General features: G+C 39.5%; 1 pseudogene across 1 annotated transcript; it reads right to left on the bottom strand.

Moving 5' to 3' along the window:
* Positions 1 to 2,029: 2,029 nt before the first annotated feature.
* On the bottom strand, positions 2,030 to 2,844 carry LOC308348868 (small ribosomal subunit protein uS2-like; annotated as a pseudogene). The gene has a single exon. The product of its transcript is annotated as a small ribosomal subunit protein uS2-like (transcript).
* Between the last annotated feature and the right edge of the window lie 3,788 nt (positions 2,845 to 6,632).

The following is a 6,632-nucleotide window of genomic DNA, read 5'->3' as shown; positions in this document are numbered from 1 at the left end:
CACAACGAGGAATGTTCCCCCACCCACCGCAAACCTGTTCTCCAAATGGATCCACCTCCTTGGTAGATGAGAGCTTCACTGTTCCCTTCGATTTCCTTCTTTTCCTTGTTTTACTCTTTTTCTCTATTTCCCTCATCCCCTTTTCAAACCAAGCTAATTTTAAAATATTGCTTGAATTTTATGAACACAATTTTGCTCTTGGGATATCGATATTCTATGTGAATTAAGAAAATAAAATGTATCCCATTTTTATAGCCACATTTTGGAGGAAATGAAAACCACTCTATAACAACACACACACACACACACACACACACAAACCCTGATAAATTGCTATTACAGCCTCTTCTATAATGCAAATTAAATAGTTGACTGCAGTACACACAGAACATCTGCTAACCCAAATTAAAATGAACGAGGAATGAAATTAGAATTGCTTTTTCCATTTATCCATAAAGAAGATGAAACGTATTATGAGCCAGATATTCTCAATGTTTTAAGGCATTGCCTATTAGTAAGCTTAGTACAGTAAATTGAAGCAATAACTAAGCAGTGTCCTGAGGACCTGAAAGAGTTAATGACTGTGGCTGCCTAGTGCTTAATTAACAGCTGGGCCAAGTTGCCAGGCAACTCTAATTCAGTAATAACAACAACAGGTACAGAGTTGTTCTCAATCTCAGACTAAAGTTGGCCATAGTCCTTTTTTCTGGAGCTGAACTATTTTATGCTTTCTTGCTTTAATTACCTGTTACAAAATTTATTATCTCACTATGCATTTACTATACAGTAGACAGTGGATAACTGTAGAAGACACAAAATAATTTTTAGACACATCTCATTCTCAAAACTTTGAAAATGGTGATCTGAATGCCTGGATGAAAGAGACAAAAGATAATGCCCATTTCTCTGTGGAGAACAGCCCATTGCCAGTGTCTCTCTCCCCTTCTGTGGTTCGCCCCACTGGCTGATGTAATTATCATTGAAGATGATAAGATTTGCTTGATCTTGGTGACTTGACTTTTAAACTTTTTTTCATCATCAAAGAAGAAAGAGTATCCTGGTCTTTTCAGTAGCACATGCATCAAAATTGGAGCAAATCTCAAAAAACGGGATTAGCATGACCCCAACTCAAAATGACATGAAAACTATTAAAGTACTCCACATTTTTTACATTGCTCAAAAATTAAATGAATGGTTTGTAACAGTAGGAGTTATTTTCACTTGTGTGTAACAGGAAACTAAAGAACGTTTAAGCAAATCATGGTGTGATTTTTTTTTTCTTTTTTTGATTCTTCAAAAGAGCTATCAAAGATCCAGCTAGCTTTCGGCTCTAGCAACTGTAGGGTATAGCTTTCATACCAAGAGGGCTCTTCTCCTTCCACCTTGCATCTACATTCTAGAAAGAACTAATGAGGAGGAAAAAGACAAAAGACATGCACCAGCTTAGTCAGACTCCTTTCAGAGAACCTGCCTAACTATCCCACATGGTAGACTTACATAGTATCTCCTTGGCCAGAACTGTGCCCTTGTCATCCATCCACCCCTCACTTCAAGAAAGCCCAGTAAATCAAGTATTTAAGCTGTATCTATTGCCATCAAAACTAAAATGGAGTTCTGTAACTGAGGAGGAAGAGAGAAACATGTATCAGGCAGGCAACTGCCATTGTCTGCTAGAGGACATGAAAGAAAGATCACAGTGGATGCAGAGGAGATGGGCAAAGAAATTAAAACAATTTCAGAGACCAAAATAAAATGAAGAACAAACAAGACTCGTCCAACAATTGATGCTCCTGTGGGGAGCTCACAATAGCAGTTAGTACATATTTAGTGCTTACCACACTCTAGGTGTTACTGTAGGTAATTATTACAGATGCTTTCCATATAGTAACTCATTTAATTTTCACAATAATCCTTTGGGATAAATATTCACTGTTTGTTTACTGAAACTGCTTATTTTCCTTCAACCTTATTTCCATTTTGTTCGTCTTTGTGGAAGAACAGCTTGAGCCCTCTGAGTGGTTTTTCCTACTCATTCAGTGGCCTGAGCAGTGGGCGTGGAAGACTTCGGTGGCGGGCTGGGCACTCCACCCTTCATAGGGAACTTCTGAATGGGCACAGAGGACACGGGCGTGCCTTTGAACGAGTCCACAACTTCATATTGAGTAGCAGTGAACTCAGGAGCTGGAGCAGCGCATTCACCAGAAAATTCCTCCTTGGTCACAGCCTTTGCAGCAACGGCCTGCTCTTCCTTTTCAGTCTCTTCAGTCTCTTTCTGTAGAAGGAGAGCTCAGGGGTGGCCTCCCATGAGGGGGTTCAGGGAAGCCTGGGCCACGCATGCACAGAACTTCCCAGGCCAGCATCCACTGCCTCCAACCCACTATGTCAGCTCCCCTGCTGTTGTGTGGGATGGCCACGTCCACTCAGCACAGAGGAGGGTCTGGGTCACACAAAGTGATGGCCGGCAGGTTAACCTTAGACATCTCTGTGAGAAGCTGGTGCTCAGCCCTGAGATCCGCAACCACCAGGAGACACAACCCCCTTGCAGGCTGCCTGGACCTTGTTAGTGAAGGTTCCAGGAATGAGGAGGCCACAATCAGAGCAGCTCTAGTGGCAGCAGAGCCCATGGGCCACTATTCCTGGATGATATGACACTGACATGAGCCAGGTTTTTGATGGCAACAATGGCAGGAGCTGCTGTCGGAAGCTTTTCCCAGGTTCTCTTCAGATTTATGATGTAGACGCCATACTTTTCCTTTTGTAGATGTACTGTTCCATTTGGAAGCCAAGGTTGGTGCCACCTAAATGGGTTCCTGCTGCAAGCAATTTGAGGACATCTTCTTTCATTTGCAGGATTTCGGGGCTCTGGACATCGTGAAAGTTTCTCTTTAGGTTACAATGGGAGCACAGAACCAAGCCGTGTGATTCCCTCCCTGTAGTGGGAAAAGGTGTTTCATTACCATTATAGAGATAAGAAAATAAAGGCACAAAAAGAAGCCATTTGCTCATGATAAATAGAAAATAAGATGAAAAGCCAAGTCTCAAATGTAGGTGTTAGAATTTACAGTCTTAACACCTGTGCTCCAATGCTTTCCATTAGGGTGACCAAGGTTATTGGGTTTAGCACAGACAGTCCCGAGTTCCAGTACACCCCTCAGTCCCACACACACTAGGATGGTTGTTTTCCCCATCTCCCAGAGTTAATCCTGTTATCTTTCATAGCAGAAACATTTTCAACACTATAATCAATACCATAATTTTAAAGAACAATAAAAACATAATGACTACAAATCCTTAATGGTTTTAATAATCTTTTGTCTTAATCTTAGAAGATAGGAGACACAATATGTCTAAATGGTGAAGAGATGTTTATCCAAAGTTGACAATTTGCTTTCATTTCATTTATTTTTCCTTCTTACATAAGTGTTAATTTTCTTATAGTCACAGAAAAGGTAACTTAGAAGTTACTTTGGTTTTAAAGTTGAATAATCAATTTATTAATTTACAGATTCTAATTTCATTCTTCCTTAAGCATTGAACTTCAGTTTACAAATCTCATTATTCCATTATAAGTCTAGCAAATTTAAACTGTCACTTTTAATGCCTTCAATTAATGTTTGGTTACATTCTCAAATGTAGCTAATTAAACTCTTTCAAATGTTTTAAACAGGGTGTATAAATTTAATATATTGACTTTCTTGTAAGTCCTTCAATTGTCTAAATGACAAAACTTTGCAAGTAATTAAATCATTCTTATGAACTAAATTAAATTTTAAAATATGGTGAAACTTAAGGTCCACTAAATGTTCCAATACTCTATATAAACAGTAAAATTTCTACCTAAATTCATTAATCTAAATCAATTACTCAATTCTACATTTTAAATTGGAATCACATGTCTATGTTAATCTAATAAGTATAATTCTTGTTAGTATTACAACTTATAAGGCTAAATATGTACAGATTCTTTAGCAAAAGAAAATATTAATATGACATATTTCAGTCTCAACTATTTCTATTATTCATTCTATAACTCTTATGGGTATTAAAATGATAACTGGTTTAAATTTTGGGTATTTCTGCCTGACTTTCTATAACAATTATAGTCATAACTTTTAAAGGCATTCTACTAGGTCCTCTGTTTAATTCAACCAAAGTTAAACACTTCTTTTAAAAAGATTTTTTATTATTCAGTAGAGAGAGAGAGCTCGAGCAAGACCATGACTAGGGGATGGGTCAGAGGGAGAGTGAGAAGCAGACTTCCCACTGAGCGGGGATCCCGATGTGGGGCTCCATCCCAGGACCCTGGGATCATGACCTGGGCTGAAGGCAGACACTTGGCTCACTGAGCCATCCAGGTGCTCCCAAATTCAACATTTTTTAATAGCTTCTGATTTTGTAAGCTTCTCTCTCTCACTCTCCCATGTGAGTAGGTGTGTGTATTTGCATGTCTTTGTGATTGTGTGTCCTGTGTGTTTGTGTGTGTTCCTGTGTGTATGTGTATTTGTGTCTATATTTGTGTGTATTTGTATGCATGTGCATATGTGTGAATATATATACACATGTACATGGAGGTAGTAGTGGAAGAGAATGACTCCCAGTATTTTCAGAGAAAGCTGATAAGAATACTCACCAATAATAATGATACCAGTGATTTCAAAATAGTCAGATTTAGGGACATTTGCTGCGTTTTACTTAACTTTTTTCTCTATTGCTTGAATAAACGAATGTCACCTTTTAAAGAAAAAAAAGAAAATTTCTTTTTTTTTTTAAGATTTTATTTCTTTTTCTTTTTCTTTTTTAGAGAAAGAGAGAGAGAGACCACGTGCACCTGAGCAGGGGAGGGGCAGATGGAAAGGGAGAGAGAGAGACTCTTAAGCAGGCTCTACCCTCAGCACAGAGCCCTTTGTGAGGCTTGATCTCACAACCCTGAGATCAGTCCTGAGCCAAAATCAAGTCGGATACTTAACCTACTGAGCCATACAGGCACCTCAAGATTTTATTTTTAAATAAATTTGACACCCAGTGTGAGGTTTGAACTCACTACCCTGAGGTCAAGAATTCCATGCTCTATTGACTGAGTGAGCCAGACACCCTGTCTTCTCTTTAAATATTTTTTTTTAAAGAAAGATTTTTATTTATTTATTTGACAGACAGAGATCACAAGCAGGCAGAGAGACAGGCAGAGAGAGAGGAAGGGAAGCAGGCTCCCTGCCGAGCAGAAAGCCCGATGCGGGGCTCGATCCTAGGACCCTGGGATCATGACCTGAGCCGAAGGCAGAGGCTTAACCCACTGAGCCACCCAGGCGTCCCTCTTTAAATATTTTTTAAAAGGATAACTCCTTTTGTATTGACATGGAAAGATATCTAGACCATATTCTTAAGTCAAAAAAGTAGGTTCAGAATAATATGTGTAGTATTATCCCATTTTTGGAAAAAAAAAACTGGAATAAAAATTTAATGTGGTATGCATATCAATGGGTCTCAAAAAACACACAGTATCTCTGGAATGGGCCTGGAATTGGGGTCTGGAAGTATATGATATGTAGCTGCCTAGAACAGGAACATTAACCTAAACAAAAAGGGAGTTTACTTATTTTAAGTAATCACTACAGCAAATGTAGGGCTCGAACTCACAACCCCGAGGTCAAGAGTCACAGGCTCCTCCAACCGAGCCAGCCAGGTGCCCTATGACGATTTTTAAATTTAAAAGATTTTTGTCCTCCCATTCCTTATCCTTCTGTGTACATGTTTTACCTATCTGTAATTTCAAACGACTTTCTACTTTGTAAACTGGAAACCAACTATTACAGAGAAGAATGAATGCAAACGTTTTTCTGATTTGCATAAACAAATAAAGAGATACAAAGCAGTGAGGTCTAAAAGAGTAAATAGTGCAATATGTTCTCTTCTCTGCACTTTGTTTTCCAAAATTCCGTGTTTGAGAGTAGATGACAGGGGTGCTCCATCGGCAGCACATATGCTAAAATTGGTGGGAGAGGAGGTGACAGGTTTTTTGTATTTTTAAAAACTATTGTCTTTTTGAGAAAGAGTGCGCCCCACACTTTGGAAGGGGAGGTTGCGGAAGGTGAAGCTCTGGAAATAGATTGTGTGCTCTGGTGGGAGGAAGCAGCTGCCTGAAGAGGAACAGGAGCAGCTCAGGGTGAGCCTCCGAGCCCAGAGCTAACAGGATTAAGAGGCATTGAGGGTAGGAAGGATGAGTCAGAAGCCTGGGCTGGGGGAAATTCAGAGGATGTGGGGACTAGGCAAGTTCCTCATCTCCGACTCTTGACTTCTGGAGGAAAGTAGTTCCCTCTGACCCTTGTGTGTTTGGCGAAAAGTAATGAATTCTAGAGAATAGCACAAAGTAAGTAAGGAGATGGACAGGGAAAAAGTCCCATGATTGCCATAAAACTTGTACAGGTCTAGAAGTAAAAATTAAATTAAAGTTAAATTAAGTTAAATTAAATTAAGTGGCTTTGCAAAGCCTCCCCCAAAATGTTAGTCTTTCTGTCCTACTGGCTTTGTAGGCCCCTTCGTGCCTCTACCGTATTTTACGTTTGTTAAATGTTCACTAGGAACATATTACATGACAGAGGACTGGACTGACGGCCACTGACTGATCATCCTAGGAG

The sequence above is a fragment of the Martes martes genome (genome assembly GCF_963455335.1).
Source record: "Martes martes genome assembly, chromosome: 1".
Lineage (NCBI taxonomy): Eukaryota > Metazoa > Chordata > Mammalia > Carnivora > Mustelidae > Martes > Martes martes.
This window is presented reverse-complemented; position numbering and strand designations above follow the sequence as displayed.